At 39.9% G+C, this 21,746-nt stretch overlaps 1 protein-coding gene across 2 annotated transcripts in view; it reads right to left on the minus strand.

The window, feature by feature from the left end:
* elfn1a (extracellular leucine-rich repeat and fibronectin type III domain containing 1a) overlaps positions 1-21,746 on the minus strand; it is an 83,017-nt gene that overhangs the window by 7,895 nt on the left and 53,376 nt on the right. For both annotated transcript variants that reach the window (XM_051941257.1, XM_022200336.2), the window contains exon 2: positions 19,457-19,547. The gene's annotated coding sequence lies outside the window, so the exon portion shown is untranslated. The remainder of the gene's footprint in view (positions 1-19,456; positions 19,548-21,746) is intronic.

The raw sequence follows: 21,746 nt of genomic DNA on the forward strand, positions 1-21,746 counted from the left end.
TTTTGTGTGTTAGAGGACGTGACTCTATACAACAGGGATAATCTCACTGGTAGAGGAGAGTAGATGTGACAGTTTATGGCAGAGAGAATATACTTCAAATTGAACCCCCACTTGCCATTGTGCATCTAAAAACCATCCCTACTGTCATTTGACCTTTGTGTGAGCTTATCACATTACAGTCCCACTCCTATTGTGTTTTTTCTTGTCACACACTGAGGGGAAGCGATTGTCTCGGTACTAAATCATAATCCCTAATTTGTCCCCTTTGTTTGTCCGTTAATAGGATGGTATCAACAGTACCTTAGGTGAGGGAGATAGCAGAAATGCTACAGAAGCTTTACATAAAAATCTTCAGTTCTAGGTGGGTTTTCCACTTTATATTCCACCTCAACAGCTCTGTCTGCTTGAAGTCGCATTTATGTGTATTGGTTTTGCCAATCACTTTTTGAGTTTTGAATTTCTGGCCAAATTCTGTTCAGAAGTAATGTTTTTTCAAGTGAAGGAAATGCTGCATTTTTGTGCAAGTCATAGGTAAGCAGTTGGAAGGGTTGGTGGGCGTCCAAAGCTTAGGACTGTAACATAGGATATTGGATTTTGCATACTGAGGACTGTGTGGTTATGCTTAAGCAACAAAGACACTTTAGTTAAGGAAAGAAAAGACTGTGATTTGGATGAAATGTTGACAAGCTAAACACATCTTGTCTTCACCAAGAATGCAATATTTGGGCTGTGGTAGCTTTGGTATGTTTAAGGTTAAGGAAAGTCCCGTTTTTTGCAAATACAGCACAGCAAGTAAAATCAGTATAGTGCAGATCCCCTTTTGTTCACATATTTTATGTTCCCAACAAACTCTAATACACTGACAAAATCCTACAGTACCAAAGGACTGCATGCTACATGCTATTTTAAAATAACTGAACAACTTTATCATTATAATAACTAATAACAGAAATGATCCAGAGCTTGGTATGTGCAGCATGTTATCGTACATTCCAGCTCTGAATCATCTCCAGCAGTAAACAGGCCCAGTATGCTGATAAAGTGACACTGGGACATTGCTACTGTAATCTGAGGCTTTGTATGTTTCACAAAGATTGCAGTTGGCCTAGAGGGTGAGATTATATGTCAATCCAAAGCTTAAAGATTAGCCCATTTGTGCTTTATTTTCCATAAATTCACTGTAAATAGGGAAGCTGCTATGTCTTCATTCATTGCCAATTCACTATTTCCGCTTTCCCATTCTGATTCCACCAAATCTGTTAAATGAATGCATAGTACAGCAAGCTGTCTAGCTATGTGGCATATGCAAAACGCTGAATAAACTCTGATAATATTTTGTTTAGTGGCAGTCGGCTCTAGGACTTCATCGGCTTCACAACTGTGCTCCAGTCGCTGATGTTCAGATCTGTGCAACAGTGGCTTTCTGCAAGACCATTCATGTACTCACTTCAAAGTGCACGTTGCGAATTGTATTCAGAAGTGTAAAAAAAAGCATGGCACTTTAAAACACGAATGAAGGGCAATTTTGGAGTACAAAAGGAGCCTTCAGTTCCCAGTTCTCCTTGGTTTAGACAGTAGTAAGAAATTATCTGCAATGACACTAAGATAATCAAGTAAAAGCACCGGTCAGCTATTCAAGCACAGATAAAGAGCAGAAATAAATGCTATGTTGGAGGGCACTGCAACAGAATGCCAGCGGCTGCCATTACAAAACCACCTTCATGATGACAAAAGAGCAGTGGCAGAGGAGCATTGAAGAAAGGAACACTCTCAAAGCCCCCGGGAGGAAAGAGGTTCCAAATCAAATGTTCCATGAAATGAATATGAAAAATACAGCTCTGCAGAATATCTGGCAAGGCAAGAGATCTCTTAAAGAAAAATGGTGTCTTATTATTCCTCAATCTCTGACCTTTATCGCAAATACCGCAAGGCAGAGGCTGAGTTCATGTGACTCGGCCTCCCCTTGCTCGCAGCGTGACGCTGGTGCAAAATCCTTTTAGTCGCTAAATGGAAGTTTAAGTTAAACCTGAGAGGTCTCTCCTCATTTGGAATGCATTGGCTGTGTTTTGTTTGTCCATAGTGACTCACTTTTGCAAGCCACTGACTGATTCACTGTCTCACTCCACACATTAGATTCGGCTAGTTCCCCTTCCACGGGTAAACACAAATACACAACTGTCCTTGCGCTAATAGATAATACCAGAACTTCTGCTTGACAAAACACAGGCCGTGCATTTAAATATTGTGTAATATTTAACTCCTGCACTCATGTCCCAATGAATCCACAGCATATGCCAACAAAAACAACGCCTGCAGTGTTAAGTTGTTCAGGGATAAACAAAGCAACCAGCAACATTAAAATTAATTTCCAAAGCTTTACTTTCCATGCAAATCACAACATACTGTATATTCACATCTCTAAATGAGCCCCAGGCAGTCAGGAGTGTATGTTGCCTTGTGAGAGCTTAGGTCTATTTGCCACCACAGACCCACTTTCCATAATGGCAGCAATCTGTATGGTCCAGTGCTAGCCCTGAGTGCAGCAGGCCAGAACACCCAAGGCATCAGAGCTGAGTATATTCCCCTATCAGACACAGGCAGCCATTCCACAGTCTCTTTTCCATTTAGGCTTTATGCGCTGGGTAATGAAGGCTTTTCTTTTTCTTTCCCTCTTCTGTGGATAACCTATTGAAACCCTGCTCTTGAAGAACGATTCAAACACAGCTTTGTAAATTTCTGTTCCAGTTGCTCACGGCCCCATCATCAGCTTCCTTTTTATGAAGGGAACAAAGGTTACAAAAGCGACTATAAATGTGGAAAAACAGAGGTCTGTCTCACACAGAATGATTTTTCACAAGTAAATTTAAGGAAACAATCTGACTTATTCGAGTTGTCCAGTGGAACGTGACACGACAGGTGAAATGCTTTTGGATGGTGGGGTTGAAGTAGCGACAGTGACAGGTTGGGTAGTACTTGAAGGGGGAAATCTTTCAGCTGCAGTGACTCTGCGTGCTTGGATGGACTCTTTAAATGTGAAGCAGGGCAAGTCTCTCACACAGAGCCTCAGGAGTGCTGCTCCTCCACAAGAGCCAGAGCTTCAAGGCAAACTTTGACAGAAGCTCGAGAGCGCCACATGGACAAAACAGATCTTGAAAAAAACAGCGTCTCCGTCTCCTCAAACACTTGATTGTATGCAAACCACAACGCCGCACCTCGCCTCCCTCTCAGGCTATCTCCGCCCGTCAGTCCCCCTTCTGCTTGTCGGTGTGTCTGTCTAAACAATTTCACTGTGCATACTAAATTCATAGTTTTCTGTTCAATCTCTGAGTGTCGACAAAAGAGGCACAGTATCAAAGGATCTGTTTTTACAGTTTGAGGACCTGCTTTTTATTGTTTCTCCCTTTGCTTCCTATCTTGTGCTTTTGTGTCGGTGAAGGTGCCTCAATCTCCAAGGACTCTCCTCATCCATACCAATGACTGCCCTTTATTTGATGTCATTGAAAATGCATGCACTTCTTGCTGGGAATGAAGAAAAGTAAAGACGGGAAACCAGAAGTGGAGAATCAATTGAGTTGAAATGGAACTACTTCTCTTGGGGAAGGAAAACATTGTGCTCATTGAGGTACTGAATTGCCTTAGTGAGATAGAGAACAAGGGCACATCTTTTGGAGGAGGTATATCAGAGGTTATTAAACTTATGCATTAATTACTCAGGGAATATTGCCTGGAAAAGAATTGATGGTTCTGTCTTCTCTGAATGGTGTTCACTAAAAGTTGAGCACCTTTCATGGCTTTAGTGATATACTTGTTGGACTTTGCATGTATTTTTTAGTGGGCAGGAGCTCAGCAAATGGATTTTTACTTAACTCAACTCCTCATATAAGTGAGGGTTATTGTGTGCTACCTCGATGCAATAGATTCATTTGCTTTCCCGACAAAGCCTTTTATTCCCACATGACAATTGGAGTTGCTTCCTCACACTGTAAATGTCGGCGGCAGAAGAAGCTTTCGCTGCAGGATTAATCTCAACGTGACCTCCTGAGGCTGAATTAAAGATAATGTCATAAATTGTATATTTGATAAGCGGTGATAAATTTAGCGATAAGGGATTGTATTTGGACTTGGTTAATATAAATGATGTGCCACTGATTAAATACGAGCCCTGTGAGAAGCCTTGAGAACAACACTTTCCTTGGAAATGCTTTGTTCCCCACAGTGAAGTGAGAGCATACTAACAATGTTATGAAATTTGTATTTGATGTATATCTGTGAGAAAGGCCTGGTGTAAATGATTTAAAGGTTAACGGCAGAATTTTGAACCTGTAGTAGCACTAAACGTCAACAGCAACATTTGAACTTTACCTCTCAGAAGCGTAGTTCTGCTATGGCTTTGTTCCTCACGCCAGTAAACAAAGAAATGGACTTTATTTCACACCTTTACAGGTTTCTGTTTGTATTCTCTTTAATGTTGACATTACAAAACATTATTTTTCTCATCACCTGCATTTCTTCAAGCCCGTCATCCAACCCTTGGTATGAAATGCTCAATTTGAGCTTCTGTGCCTTTAAGTTCCCCTTCCCGAAAAGCCTAGTCTGCTCTGATTGGTCAGCTGGCAGAAGTAAGGTGTCAGTTGTTATGTACTGTAACCAAGCTTGAACCTCCAAGAGGTGCAATTCCTCAACTGACCACCTGAGGCTGGCTCCAAAAGTGAGTCAATCCCCATAGAGCCTCATGCTGGAATGCCTAAGTTTATAGAAGAAATAAACATGTTTACAGCCTAATACTGCAAATTGTTTTAATGTCTATAGCTGACTGTTTTATGCACGACAGCTGCACAGGAGTAAATTGTTATTGAACTCTTCTATCTGATTTGTTAAATAGATGCATAATTAGGACTTGGAAGACAGACATTTGCTTCCACCTCACCTCCACTGACGCTCAACCTCTGCGTTCTTGAATAAGCAAAGAGATGGATATTGACGACAGTCAGGCACTGCCAAGACAGCCATGGCTGGAGCCTTTGCACTGAGCCACAAAGCCGCTGTAAAGGAAATCTACAGTTGACGTCACAGAGGGTTCATCCATCTTTCTATACAGTCAATGGCTGTAACTGCAGATCTATGAGTGCAGGCAGAGAGATGAAGCTCTATTGGAAGCGTTTCTAGTCAGGAAACAATGGAGGTCTGTGAGGAAGCAGTCATTCTTTCATTCTCATTGTTTTTTGAGGTCGTGCCAAACTAGCACCTAGGGAGGCGTTATGCAAATATGTTACATGGTGACGTAAATAAATATTGTCACAAAAGCTAGGACTGGTATGGAGTGATAAGTCCCTTTGGTATGCACTTTGGGCTTTGTACGTTTGCAGATCTTTTGCATGCACAAAAGGCAGCTCAGAAAGGGACATTTCAAAAAGCATAATATGGGCTCTTTAAAATCTTTCTGCTTTGACAAAATTTAAAAAATTGCATGTGTGGATTGGTTAAGTCTTGCTAGCTGTGAGCAAAATCTAAAATAAAATGGTAACCTAACTGTCAAAATTTTACCTCATTTATTGTCACTGGAACTCCTTGACATTTAGCCTTGATATACAGTTCCTCTTAAACTAAAGCTTTTGTAAATACAACAAGAAAATGCATGTTTGGACCAATAAATTGTATGCTTAGAAGATAATCATTTATATTCTTCCAGTCATTCACTAAGGATATTTCTCTGTAGTGGTACTCATGTTGCAAAACACATTGCAGTAACATAAATGGATGATGTGAAACAGCCAAATATGAAGTTTTTGTTCAACTGAGCAACACTTCTTATGTATTCAGGTGCTGCAAGTCATTAGTCAGTCATCTAGTGAGTGAACACACCATGTGAAATTGTGATTTGTTATACTCCTACTGTGTGGAAAAGGAATTCTTAGGCTCAAATGACAGAGAAAAAGAGATAAATTCTGTTTAATAAAAGCAGAACGCAGTTGAAGGAACACAACTGACGTCTCCTGTCTCAACACAGGACTCGTCTTCCATTCACGGCTGACTTGTGCTTGAGTTCTGTAATATTTCCATAATTATTAAAATAGGAATGAAACAAGAACATAACCAAATATTAATATTGGTTACTTTTCTCTGTTATCGAGCTCCCCTGGTTCATTAATGTGTTGCAGAGATTAATAAAGGACACACAAGCTTACTGCTGCCAATTAGCACCGGTCTCTACTAATTAGCTCCAAATTAGCATCAGGATAATAAGTATTGCTGAAGTCCTCGTAGATATCAATTAGTGCTGATGATACATTAGCACTAAATGTCAAATATCGGATCCTTTTTTGGATAATTAAGGCCTCGAGTGCGAAGGTTGGGCTGATACAGATATGCGCAGACACCCTGAAATGGAAACTGCCTCTTGGTGTATTCAGAAGTTACACTCAGCTCACTTACTACTTGGTATTCCACACAGGTGTCATACTTTGTAAAACTTTAAATGACTTACTGCCCTGCCATCTCTTGTAAATTCCCAATATCTCACTCTATTGTTCTTCAGTGTATCAAGAGTCCTTCAGCAGGCTCATGACCTAGTACGATTCGAGCTTAGACGAGAGCAAAAAATCTCATTACAAACTAAAAGCTCTACTTTGGGTGACACCTCTTATAAAGATGATAAGCCATGGAGAATGGCACGGAATCGCGCCGCACTGATGAAAACAGATGCAGGAGAATTAAAGCAGCCCAGCACAGCACTTGTTCCCACAAAAACAAGAAAGCGGAAAGTTCATCCTGCTCAACTTTCCACTGCTCTTTCTTAACATTTCTGCTATGATATCTGTGCTGCAGACATTAAAAAAAAAAAAAAGAAAAAAAAAGCTGCCGTTCTGTAATAAAACCATAACAGTTCAGCTCGACAGGATGCATACAGAACAGGGGGAGAAAGGAACTGGACTATAGATAGCATTTATCAAAGGGACGGGAGCAAAGTAGGGTTTAATTTAATTCTGTATGTTTGAGAGTAAGATACAACTTGGAATAACACCTGAAGGTTTAAATGCAATTTTCCAGACCATCAACTGACCATCAGCTCGCCACGTTATTTTGCCCTCCAAGCCAAAGCGTCTGCCAGCAGTGTCTCTGGCTGCTGACTCATGACATATCGAACTAAAAAGTTGGAGCTCCTGCCGAGCCCTGAGCGTGGCACAAAGTCATGAAAAGATTCACAATCCGGGAGGGTTTTTAACTGGTGTTAACGCCTTTATAATTTAAATATCTGATGTTTGGGAGAAGTTCACATGTGCTGACAAAAATCTGACAAAAATCTGCGATAAGACAGCCATCCTTATCTTCGTCAATTACCTCGCCATTCTCAGCTGAGGTTTCCCCACCAATTAACCTTCAGAAAAAAAAAAGAAAGACTGGAGCTATTTCAATTATACTGGACGGCAGGACCCTGTTTCTGACTGACGGCTCCACCTGCCATCGTGCTCTGATTGACGAGCTGCGAACAAGAGCGGCCATTCCCCGAGCTGAATGTTTATATCCGTCTCACCCAATTGACTATCTGACACATTTAGGAAGAGGACATTATCACTTTGAGATTAGCTCCTCGAAGACAATGTGAGACGGCTTTGGTTAATCTGCTTTGTGAAGTGCCGCTTTGGTTAACAGACAATTTGATCTTTTTACATTAGTTCAGCTAAACTGACTTTTAAGTAGCATATGTTAAGTCTCTTGTGAGATGCTCTAAGACCTGGTCAATAATCCCTCCATGAATCGTCCATTTAAGCATTTGGTGATCGATGACAGTAAGTAGGAGCATCAATAGCAACGCATTCATCAAGCAGGCATTGTTATCTGTTATGTAAATGCATGTGTATCAGTGGTGGTCAGGGGGATCAGCTACCTGATTTAGGGTGGAATATTGACTTCATATTCCTGCCTCAGCTTACAGTACCTCCTTTTTCCAAAGCCCAGAAGACTATTACAGTCGGACAAGGTGACAGGAAATAAAATCAATCGGCGCTAGCAAGGATGTTAGGAAAGTCTGACTTTTTGCTGCAATTTGATCCATCTACAAGTGCAGGAATGAAAGGGAACACCGGGGTGGCAAATGGAAACAACCACCTTGTGTGATAGCTCTGCTGCGAAATAAAAGTGTCTCTGCCTTGAAAGGAAAGTTATTGTTTCTGACAGGGCAAATTCTCTCAGGCTCAATAAGGGGCAGAGGATGCAACAGAGAGCTTGAGCTTGACTATCAAAGGAGGGAAAGGTTTCTTTTTTGGCTCGTGCACCACAGACAGCCAAATGTGGACTGGAAGGAGATTTCAACATGAGATGACAGGTGCACCGCTGGGAGGACTTTTATCGCAGTTAGCGTGGCGGACGTAACAAATAAGTGGTGTAAATCCTAATGGACATTAGTGGAGTTAAACAGAAAAAAATGTCCATTTGAGCTTACTGTCACACGAGTTTTTGCTTTGCTGATGTTGCAATTCTGTTTCTTCCTGAAGGAAAAGAAAACTGTCATTTACATCCAGCAGACAGTGGTTTAAAAAAAAATCCCCTTGTGCTCGAGTAGCTCTCTAAAGTGATGCTATAGTTGTCACAGTCAAAAAGCCATTCACGCCTCCTGTCTGGCAGGTATTTTATGAGGATACATCATCCGCTATTTAAAGAAACAAACTCGACAATGAGGATTTAAATAGCAGCCTCCATCACCGACATGGGTAATACAGATCTTCCATATTATGCTCCTCATCTTCATTGCCTTCTGCACACTTCTTGTAAAATACTTTGTGCAAGGGTGTACAGTCAATAAATGTCATCTGTGTCAAAACCTACTAAGGAGATGAGGCGAGGGCAATTATCATTCTACAACAAAGTCGAAAGGTCACATGACATGATATATTACATACTGGACAGGTGGTATATGTGGTGTGATTAATCGTTTACCCGATGGAAGGATTTGACTTTTTACCGTGTTAAAACGAGTCAGGCGACAGAAATATCATTATCACTATGACACACGGTTTAATAAAAGCTTGGTTTTGCAGCAGGTTCAAGTTTGAAAGAGACTTGGTACAGCAAAGCCGAATGTCTGGCTGACACTGATTGATTTGCAGCCTTTAATAGTACAAATGGGCTAGTGTTGCATCACTGCGGTCCGAGGACAAAAGCATAGAGAAAACACTTATAAATGCATATTTGTAAGTAGTTAGATGTACAGAAATGTAATATGGATAATAGATACGAGGCTTTAAAGCGCCACAACAAAGTAAGGCAGAAAAACAAGAGTCCCTGAGCTGGGTTACATCATGTCGAGCGCAAAAGCTGCATGTTCTGAAGCAAATGCATGTCGTGAATGAGGCCTGGCAGATTCCACTCATGAAGGCCAGAGGTTTCAGCTGTTTTCAGAGTACGAATTCAATACAAGTCTGGACAAAGCAAATCCATCAGTGTGCCCCAGTGTCTTTCCTCTACTGTCCATGATCTGACAAGCACTCAATTTAGCTGCATATTGCAAGACAGCATTTTACTTACAGAGAGGGTTACGTCATCGAAAGCTACTCTATTTTAAGCTTGAATGATGGTAAAATTTCTCACTAGTATGCTGATTTTTAAATTGGATGTTCATATGTGACGTCATAAGTGGATATTTACTTGAAAAATAGGTTTCACAGATATACTGTACAACATGGAACCACTTGTTTCCCATGTGCTCCACATATTTCACAAGTGATTTTAACACGTTTTCACACAATGCATTCCACATGTGCAGAAACACTTGCACGTGGGATCACGTGTTTTGCACATGTGAAATTTTTCTAGGGTGTGTTGATCCTGATTACACCCCAGTACAGGGGTCACTGCCTTAGCTCTCTGTTTTTAGTGGTAAGTTCCACCAGCCCTGAGGGTCTAACCCCGCAGGCTGATAAGGAACAGTTTAAGCTGGACACGAGATAACTCGCCTAGCTTCTGATTGCCTGTATGTAGACGCCTATTCCGCTTACTCTGATAGCCAATTGCAACTGAGTAGCCTCTTGCAAATAAATGACCCTATCAGTCACGTCTGTTAATGGCAGCTTACCTCCTAATGGGTCTGACACTTATTGAGTTGCTAGGTTTAAAGTTTAGAGGTTTGGAAAGAGTAATCTCAGTGATAAGTTTAAATAATCTATTTTAACCTCATTGACTAGTGCAACACATAAGAACCAGTATGATGTCCTGCACACATTAACTTAATGTTTTACCACCATGGAATCTTAACACACATAATAGGAATTGACTAATTTTCCAAACTGTTAGCTTTATCCGCAAGATAAATGTTGTCATTATAAAGTTTCAGCAATGGAAAAGAGATAATTCATGATTACAATTGATAATGATTCTCAGTAAAAAAAGAAATATATAAAATGCTTCAATTAATTGTTTTGATTGGCAGAATAAAGCTAAGCTTATATAAAAAATTGCCAGAATAAGTCATTGGGAGGGTGAGAGCAGACAGCCCGGCCAAAGCTGTCTGCTTCAGTTCGGATCTCATGCCCAAAGAATACCTCCGAAGGGGGATTACGAAATCCCGGTTTCCCGACGCAGCCGAGGCTCTCCTTCATTCACAGGGAGCAGAGGAGGCTCAGTCCAAATTAAGTCCGTACATATCCTTTTTCCGTGTGGGCCAAACAGTTGTAATCCAGTTGGTATCTGTATTGTTCCTCTAGTCCATTTGAGTAAACAGTCCTCTGTATTCTTCAAGCAGGACAGAGCAAACAATCCATTTCCTACTATTGAGCAGATGTGCAGACTGTACTGAGCACCCCTCTGGTTGCAAAGTATTTTCCTCTCTTCTTCAGAGGTTATCTGACATGATCCGACATCAGATGCTTTCTGCGAAGAACTCTCGCAAAAACTCTGGTGCCATTCATTTTTTTACCATCACTGAATTACCCATGGACACTTATGCATTACAACATTTCTGCCCCCTCTGAACTTGCACCCTTTCTCACTTTCCTTGCCCTTGCAGTGTCTCATCCCGCACCCATTTCCCTGTTTTGCTGAAAAATAGCTCAATTTAAGGAATTACAACTGCCGACTATTTGGCTAACAACACCCCATTATAATGAGGACAGTGTGGAAACGCTAACACCTGGTCTTGATATTTACCACTTTAACTATCAATCCTTATCGATCTTAAAATATTATTTTTAGGCATTTTTACCTTTATTGGATAGGACAGCGAGAGAGAGAGACAGCAAACATGGGCAGAAGAGTGGGGGAATGACTTGCAGTAAACTGGCATGAGCTGGATTCAAACCCATGACCGCTTCATCGGGGACTATAGCCCTGTTCGTGGGTCACCCCGTCATCCAGGCGCCTATAGATCTTCTAATCATCTAAAACTATTTTACCACCTACAACTCAACAGATTTTAACCTGGCTAATCGCAAAGTCATTAAGTTTTGTCATGACTGATAAGACCAACAGGTTATAACACAGCCCAGTAAAGAACCATCATTGTACATTTACAATTATTATTAAGATCAACATAACATAAAGCATCTTAATCAAAATGCCATTAAGTTTAAGGCGTAATTAACTTGTAGAATCATCAGGTTATAATGCTTGTAACATAGTCTCTTTGTGCTGCTTTTCAACTTGCTTAAACACCGGAGTTCAGTGTTCATGGCTGCTCTGGGATATCATACCTCAATTCTTCTTCACAGGTAAAAGGGGTGGAAAATGTTCTCATAGTATTGCATGTTTTGGTCACAACTAATTGCAGCCATGTACAAGATGCCATATATGTATCTGAACTCTCAAAACTGATATTTTTTAATATATTTTACAATTATACACTACCATTCAAAGGTTTGGGGTCACTGAGGAATGTCCTGATTTTTGAAAGAGAAGCAGGTTTGTTCAATGAAGACAACATTAAATGAATCAGAGATGCAGTCTAGACATTGCTAATGTGGTAAATGACTATTCTAGCTGGAAATGGCTGATTTTAATAGAATATCTACATAGGAGTACAGAGGCCCATTTCCAGCAACCATCACTCCTGTGTTCTAATGCTACATTGTGTTAGCTAATGGTGTTGAAAGGCTAATTGATGCTTAGAAAACCTCTGTGCAATCATATTAGCATATGAATAAAACTGTAAGTTTTCATGGAAAACATGAAATTGTCTGGGTGACCTCAAACTTTTGAAGGGTAGAGTACGTCCACTAACCAATTATTCATAGTATACATGGGGATTTTGAGGTGTTTATCCCTCTGGGTAGACTAAATGGTACACTACTGTTGTCAGTTTAATGGTGTTTCCTGTGTACAGGTGAGGTCACCATTTGTAAATTTTTGAATTCACGAAGATCTGAAACATTGCCTATAAACAAATAGTGTTTTGTGATGTAATTCTGAATGTAATTTATGAGATGTTGGCCAAAAAAGTGCTTGATTTTAGCAGCTTAGAGCACTTTCCTCTGTGCTCGTTTTAGAAATGATGTAACTCCTCATGGGGTCCGATCCTTTATTTATGAAGTGCACCCAGCCACTGTCTTAGAGTATTACAGTCAACCATTACAGCTTTTCATTTAATCACTTTAGTGCTTCTCACTTATTTAGGGTGTATCAATAAGTAAATACAGCTGCTGTACAGTAAACTTAGAGGCTGCTGTGGATGTGTTCAACGCAACATAAATATCACTGACTCTTTTACTCATATCAGCAGGATAGCGTTCTCATATATGAATTACTGCTCCAGTCAGGTTTTCCAAAACACACCGGACCGAGTGATTCTTTGTCGAATCCAATCCTGAAACATTACCACACAAGTTGGAAAGTCAGACACCGATACCGATCTATAATCCTTTTGAGATGCAATTTTCAGCCTTGGTGCTATCTTCCTCCGTGGGGATAGGGGAGTCGAGAAGCACAATAATGATGAAAAAAAAACATCAATCCTCAAATGGTGAGGTCACTTCCTGTTAAATAGGAATAACCAAACACAGCGGGGCATGATGGAAATTACAGATAATCTTTTTTTTCCCACTGTCTCCGAAAAGTGGCAAAAAAAATGGACAGAAGATGAGCGTCAGGGAGATTAAAAGCTAATAAAATGCGACAAGCAAATCAAATGATGCTGTGACAGTTTTCTCATTTGAGTAGCCTGCTGTCTTATCTCCTTCTTATCTTGTTATCTTTCAGAGCAAAGAAAACTTCTTAAGAAAATCACTAAATGGGATTGAAAGCGCCACGAAAAGTCTATATACCTGTTTTCAAGTCCTTTTTGAGGTACTTTCTGTAAACTGTGAGTCATATAACATTTATAGCTGACAGGCGCCTATAATTACAGGCTAAAGTCCCATTTACCATCATGACTTTTTTTTCTGTTATATTAATTATCTTCACAAAATTCATTACTCATTCGCTGCTTAAATACCAAACATAGTGGCCAATGTTTCAATCTTTTACCCAGGTAATTCAATGGAACTGTATGTTAAAGGAAAAAAAAAAACTGACAGAAATCAAGGGCAGATTTGAAAAGCAGATGGTCAGAGATCCTTCTTTAAAGGTGAGTGGCCTTGGCTTTTTAATCCTCTGTAAGCGATAAACCAAAGCCTCACTTATCTCCTCTGTTTTTACTGGGGAACACACCTGAATCTGTGTTTTAAAACAGTAGGCGTATTAAACGTGCAGTGTCTTTGTGCTTCGCTTTAAACTCAGCTGCAGACGATTCGCTTTTGTGTTCACCGGAATGAATGGCATGTAATAAGAGGGAAGAATTGAGGTGTCATGATTTGAGAAAAGTCCCCTGTCATGCAGAGAAAGGTGCTGCCGCGTTTAATCAGTGATGTGGAAAAACTGTAAAAAAAAAAAAAAAAAAAAAAAAATCATTAGGGAGTTTGTAATGAATGGCCGACAGCTGTCTGTCAACGCTGTCATGAAGTGTTTTAACTTCTTTTCATTTTCTCCATGATTGCCTTTCTTGCTGCCATGTCACAGGCTGGTTTAATGTGCACGTCTTTATTAGCAAAATATAGGATCTGATTAAAGCAATGGAGATGGAGGATGTGTGTTGACTTGCTTTATAGTTTTTCATGGGACTCTAGGTCTAATTTTGGCTTATGCATTAAGTATATTCCTAGACGTTGCACTTGTTGTCACACGTTGTTGATTTATTGAACCAAAATTTGATAGAAATTTGCTTTTAAGGGGTGTTAAATGGCCCAAAACACAACTAACATAACTATATAGGACAACACATGTACATTTTTGCTTTAACTACCAAAACAATGTACCATTTAAGTGAAATCTCTTTTGCTTTTTTTGAGAACATCACGCAAACTGTATCAACCCTACACATATGTGCACATTCTCATCGCCCATGTTATCCAAACATGATCTGACAGTGCTTCAAAAATCTTTGCATGATGTCAGGAATGTTTCATAAATGTTCAGTGGGATTGAGTTCAGGTAACTGTGGTGAGAAGCCAAGAGGCCCCCCTTGGTCTTCTGTGTTCTTTCAGTAGTTCTTGCAAAGCTTTGAGGCGTGTTTGGGCTCATTATCCTGCTGCAGTAGGAATCCTTCTCCACAGAGATGCAAACCAGAGGGTGTAGCGTGTCTCGGAAGGGTTTTCCTTGGTCCGTGTGGAGTCAATTTGGTGCAGGTGTCTAACTCCAGACACCAAACTCCCTCAGAGACTTGAGTATTCCTGGCATAATCAAATCGTGGGTTTGATACACTGTGGTATCATCATTTCTTCTTTGTTTGTCACCCTTGCGTATGAGTCTCAAACGTGGATTCAGCAGTGACTACCACTATATTCCAGTCATATGTTATAAAATGATTGTTTTTCTTAGCCAACCCCAAGTCATTAGGCCTTGTTTCCATTTCTGAGTGGTGACTAAAGGCCGATACTGATCCTCTGAGACTGCCTTCTGTTGGCAGGATTTTGGCTGATTGGGGCCTTGTGTTCTATATTTAGCAAATTCTGTATCTGTAATGAAGCTGCTTTTCCATCTCTAAAGCTCTAAAGCTTGATCTTCTGAGGGTGTTCTCACTTTCAGTCTGGACACAGCTGAGCCATTTCAGAGGGCCATGAATTTCCCTCCTGAGCAAGACAGATTTTAGATGTGTGGTCAAACTTTTAGGCCCCAGAAGGAACATACATTTTACTACCAGAAAAGTCAGTCATACAGACACATAAATTCCCTTTTTGTACTTTTGCTCCTCGAGTTTAGTAACTTTGTTCCACAAATAATACCCATATATTAACACTGGCTGACACACGAAACCTAAACTATGTTCATGGTGCTTGCTGAAGGATGTTGGATTCTGATGTTATGGTCCAATTTGGATTCTCTCATCCTTTCACATAGCAAAAGCCTTTCATTTGGCTAATCTACTAACGCTGGCTGTATTCCTGATAGATGGGCTCTCCTCGACAAATTAATGTACTGAGGTAGCATCAATTGAATAAAGTGATCACTAAAAATTACAGTACATTAGGGCTGATGACAGCCTGGGCAAGGCAAGCGGATGGAGTCAAAATCTGGGAAATGTACCAATGCAAAACTGCAACGGTACCACTGAGGAGGCAGCACTGTCGAATTTTCTTTCGTGCTGATTTAGCGCTGTCTTTCCCAGTAATAATGGAATCACATGAATCATTAATCAAGAAGTGTAAACCAGCCATTTAGTCTTTAAATATAGATGGTGCTGTCATGGAGAATGTGGCTTGTTGCATCAATCTTGCCTAAAAGACCATAATGGTTCCAAAAGGACAGGTTGGTTTTATATGGTCTCCATGTGTTACCAGCTTGACGTGCTTGTAAATAAGTCATCAGTGACAACTACATAAACCAAAGCTATATTTACAATCAGTTGTGTTTCCATCCTGTAGGCATTGATCGCATCAAACAGTTCGGGCATTGACGAACACCACTGCAGCCAACATGAACACTGCAGCCAACATGAGGTTTAAACGGGCCAAAGTGTTATCGATGCACCGAGCAAATGATGAGGAAGGGTTAAATTGCTTTGATGAGGAGGGATTCCAATAATTGCCAGCCATATGGATGTTTTATAATCACTTTATGTGACCAGTTTAAGGCTCCCTCAGGATCCATGTCTCTCACAGGCTAATCCATGATGCTCTTTACGGTAATCCATTCAAATAACTCTTCTCTAGTGCCATCAATTAGGAATCCAGGTTGATGGAGGAGCTGACACCAAACAGCTTGATAGGGCTAAAGCTGTTGTGACCTGGACTGGAGAATGATCATTACAATGATCAATGACTTGATAATATTCTGAATCCTGTGTCAACTTTCACTCTTGATTTAATAGGTAAAGCGAAAGATCTGAGAGATTTTAAGCACAGCAAACGAGCAGAGCTGCATTTGCTCTTGTTGTAAACACAAAATCCCATAAGGAAACAAGAATGTTTACATAACATTTACAATAAAATAAAGCCTGTCAAAGTACATTGTAATGCTTTTTCTTGTTGAGGATACTGCACATCCTGTACAAATCAGCGAAGTAAAAAATCTCTCCAGAGGAGCAAGGAAATATGGGTCCCCCTAAAAGAATATTGCTCTGGACACTTTTTAAAAATAAAATAATTAAACTGGGAGTTTTGTGGTCCCTCTCCAGCTCGGGACCCACAGACCTGTCACTTAAACCTCAAAAGCACCACATCTTCAGCTTTATTGACTGTGGCTAAAACCTTAGCTGTGCTGCTCTTTCATGGGCTGCCAAACTTGTTTTAGGGGCTGCAATAAATAGTATGTATAGTGTATATTGGCTTGTTGTGCTCCTTGTTTAATGTGGTTTCATATTTATACCCTAAGAATTGGTAAAACAGAAATACATCCGGACAAATTAACATAAGAAAATTATCCCTTTAGCCACGTTTGAAAGGCAACTGGGATTAAATCAAAGTCATTCAATTGATTCAGCACTCAGACACACTGACGTGTCCAACGGGGATTGAATGTTTGAAGTCTGTCCAAACATACTTTTACTTCTATGATTGACAAGGATGTGTACAAATGATAAATATGCAAAGATTTGCTGTCTCTCAACTTTATTTTTGATTAACAAAATGCTCCTATTTCGAACAAAAACACCGAAAATTATAAGAAACATATCATAATGCAACAAAGAGGTTTTTTTAGTAACTGAGGCATCAGATTTGATTTCAATTTAGGCACTTTCTGGCAGATTAGCTCAAATACAGAACATCTTATTGTAAGGAGATGTAAGTGATGATTCATAGATTAGAGAATTAATTATCTACGGTGTGAAACCTTTAAATCATGTATTGACTCATGGTTTTGTAGTTTCTATAGCATTATTATTATGATTCTGATTTAGGGACATCTTAATTTTGCCACCGCATCTATCTATATATTGTAGTTTGATTTTTAAATAGTCGATAATTAATAGAAATTGGTGAAAATGTTTTCTGGAAATTCAGATGTACATTACCCTTCAAAAGTTTGGGGTCACCCAGGCAATTTCATTTTTTCCATAAAACGTCACACTTTTTTCATGTGCTAACATAACTGCACAAGGGTTTTCTAATCATCAATTAGCCTTTCAACACCATTAGCTAACACAATGTAGCATTCGAACACAGGAGTGATGGTTGCTGGAAATGTTCCTCTGAACCCCTATGGAGATATTTCCAGCTAAAATAGTCATTTGCCACATTAACAATGTCTAGACTGGATTTCTGATTCTTTTAATGTTATCTTCATTGAAATGTATATTACAGTTACTCAAGTCCATCTAAAAGTTAGCGCTAATATCTTGCTAACATGCTAATTATAATAAATTGCCATTGACATGCTGACATTTTACCTGCTTTGAATGACTTTTTAATACATTGTAGGACTGCAGTTTCAAAAAAAAAAAAAAAAAAAAGCTTAAGCAATTAATTATTTTTTCCCTTTCATAGCAAGACAGATCTTTTCTACTTGTTACGGCAACTTTAATGCCACTTGTCACCTATCTTCCGCTTAGGTATAAAGTGTTTTACAGCATATGAGTTCAGTCGCAATTACAGTAAGTAAAGGGTAAGAGGGACGTGTCAGATTTTGACAAACTTCGTGGTCGCTGTTGAACCTCGCGCCGTAATGAAGCCACGGTGCACTCACCTCCTGCACTGCATTACATGACTGACTAGCTGAGTAATTAGTGAGTCAGTTCAGTTGAAAGGCAGCACAGGTTATGGAAATATGCTGCAAGAAAGTGAGGATGATTCACGGGACCACATTCCTTTTGTGAAGTGTCACTTAATTAGCACTAATTGTTCAGTGTGTGCACACTCCTCCTGTCACAGCACTCACACCGGCCACTCAACGGACTTACTTGTTCATCCACGAGCAAAAAAAAAACAAACAAAAAAAAAATCACAAAATTAAAAGAGAAGAAGACAGAACTAAGTAATAGCAGAAGGAAGAAAAAAAACAACAACTTTTATGTCACCAAGAGGGCATTCGAATGAATTATGGCCCCAGTAGGCGAGCAAAGTGATTTATTCCTTTCGAGAAAGTTTGTATCTTGGTTCACATTTGTGCTGTGATTGATTGCTAAAGAGGTTTCTAGTCATCATGAAAATGGCAGGGTGCATTAGGAGTTTCGATTCAATATAACATAAGCAAGCTTTTCAAAAGAATCTTAATAAAAAGAGGGGGAAAGGCCACAGTGGAGGAGTAACCATTAGACCATGTCAGGTAAAACAACTCTAATCAATGGTGTGATATAATACTACCGGATCACCGTTTATGTTCTTAGTGACTCCCATTTCTGTTTTGAAACTAAAAGGTGCCAGAGGGGCGATTATACTATACAACTATTTAATTTAATTTAAAATAATTTTCAAACCTGGCATTGGTTTCCTCTTCATTTGGTACTTTGCAACTCGGGTTATGAAAGCCCTGTTAAAAGTTTTCCTTAAATATTTGCCTCTTCCTGTTATAATTGAATTAAAGTGCTACAGTGTAGCCAATTTTTTTTTTAAGATTAATCCGTAAATAGTTTCAGAGGACGGATGCAGTAATTAGAGTGTTGTTTTTAATCATGCAAGATAGTTGTTTTAAAGAATAAAATGAATTTGTCGTCTCATTACGGGGTTGAAAACATAATTACAGTCTAGTATTTGAAGCCTCTCGCAAAATTGAGTAACGAAACACAGACGTTTCTGTTGCTAATACGTTGTTGGTGTGAAGGAAAAACAACAAACCAAAATAGACACGAGGAGATGAGAACACATGGGATATTCATGCTGTCCACTCTCAGGATGACATGTCCTCTGGGTGACTTATCTTTGGCTCTGTACTGTTCTTGTCATGTGTATTGACCGGTGGATTAGCTATGGATTCCCAGTGATCCTCTTAGGGGACGTTTGCTCATGCAGAGCTCCAGTTGACACAAGCTACGTGAGCAACTGAACCAAACACCTGCACTTACCTCCGTAATCTCGGCTGAAATCGTCAGTGTGAGAAAGCATCCCCGGCGTCCTCCAGCAGTGCAGATGTTCGCCGATTTTTCTTGTTGAACTCTGAGGAAGATGAGAAATGACAGATAGGCATGTAAATTTTTAAGAAGTTTGTTTTCAAGCACCTGAAAGCACTTCACCTTTCTTTCTAACATGCAGACATTTAAGTCAACATCCACAGAGACCAGTATGAATGTGAAAAAAAAAAAAGCTGCTTGTTCAGAGGATAACCTCATTCTGGCAGCACTGTCTCCAAAATGAATTCAGCAGCATGGATGGGTTTTTTTCCTTCTCTTTTTTTTCTTTTCTTCCCTCCCCTCTCTTTTCTTCAAGAATCGGAACCACCTCATTAACCTTATCTAACAAGCACAAGCTAATGAAATCCTCTGTTTCAGTTTCCGGCCTTGCCAAAGTTAGTTTTGCTAATTAATCAAACATAACCCCACACTCCCTGCTCACATAGCCCAGGGAGGGGCTACTAGTGCACATCTTCATGAATTTTTATTGGAGGTTAAAATATAGAGAAAGAGGAGCTTTGTATTAAAGCGAGAGGGATGTTTTGTATTCACCACAATGAGCGAAACAGAAATGAAACATGATTTCGTCGCCTTTTGTCCATGCTTCATCCCTGTTGTTGGGACTTCGTTTACAGAGTCTCTGCTGAATGCAGCGGTGCAAGGCTGCAATTTTCCCACCTACATACATATTAATGTCTGCATAAGACGAGCTCGCAGATTATTGCACACTCAGTATTCATATTACTGCTCTTGCTCTAATGAAACAATTCCGTGTTCTCATCCCTTGTGATTCAGAGTGTATGACATGTTGTATCAGATGAAAAGCACAGGCAAAATCCCATCTCCAACAATCAGTAATGGAAATCTGCAAAATGGCTAGATTTTCAGTAAATGAGAGGACAATAGATAATGTGATTCAATTAGCTGCTAAGGCTGCTATTTGCATTCCAGTGAAAGGGGTGATAGTTAAAGTGGCCCAAGGCAGCTGCCTTTCAGCAAAGGCCCATGACAACACAAAAAGCAGCGGAACCAAGAGAAAAGGGGACTTTGGGAGTCTTCAGCCGTATTCTTTTAATTACTCATCATAATGACTCCATTTAGCTGTTCAATGACCCATTTTACGGCATTGAACAGGCATGGGAAGCTCTCTGTCCTTGGCAGGGTCAGTTCTGCAGCTGCCCCTGCTGCCATGTTTCTACCAAGAGGGAACATTTTTTCCACCCACACTGGGTCCTAACAGGCAGGTCGCTCGTGAATTTTTCCTTCCGAACACACGTGTACACTGGCTTCATCATCACAAATTAGATATGGACTGAAAGTCACCCCATGCGGGAATTCAGTTCAAAGAGGTGCTCATTATATGGAAGAAAATAATTATTCATCATGAATGTCGCTGCGCGTCAGATTAAGACAGGCTGGCCATGTTGGCACCGGCCACGAAGCTGGCACAGATAGGCGTCTGTGTATGTAAATAACTTTGTTCCTTCATGATGCAATGTAAACAATCTGACCCATATGTGCAGCTACGGTGTTATGTAATGATTCCCCATCTATAGTAGTGACAACATTTTTTCTTGTGTTGTAACTCTCTGAAGCCCAACTTGACAGGTTAATTTGGAACCAACTCTGCCATCTAGAAATATTACTTAATTGTTTTCCCAATTACGTTGCGGTGGCAAATGTAATTTCTGGCTCCGTGATGTGCACAGGCGATGCTTTTTTGATTGAATGTAGCGCTACGTTCATCAATTGCAATGAAGTCTTAGGGAGGATGTTGGGGTGGATGGTGGGTGGGCAAAATGCAGTGTGGCAAAAACAATTACAGGTAGTAACAATTACAGTTCATTAATTAAAACTCCTAAAAACCTAATGTATGTGTATCCAGGTTACATATTTAGAAGTTTTTTTCCATCAAATAATACCTGTTGCATCGTCTAGAATGCACAGAACAATAGTTTTAAGGTGCAAATGCTCAGCTATGGTGTCGATTGCATCTTTCACTAATGATATGTTTTCTACCATATATAGAACACCATATGGACGTGCTAACAATGTACAAAAATAACATGGTTTTCACAAGAGGTCGGTCTTTACATGTTTTGCGCTATAAGTCACGGCATAATTCGTTTTTTTTTTCTTTTAAACCAAGACAAATAGCTTTTCAAACCAAACCAGAACAACTCACCACCTTTCTGCAGTCTGAAACAACAGCATGAGTAACATATATTACCTGCTGCCATCGGTG

Source organism: Acanthochromis polyacanthus, chromosome 21 (assembly GCF_021347895.1).
Source record: "Acanthochromis polyacanthus isolate Apoly-LR-REF ecotype Palm Island chromosome 21, KAUST_Apoly_ChrSc, whole genome shotgun sequence".
Lineage (NCBI taxonomy): Eukaryota > Metazoa > Chordata > Actinopteri > Pomacentridae > Acanthochromis > Acanthochromis polyacanthus.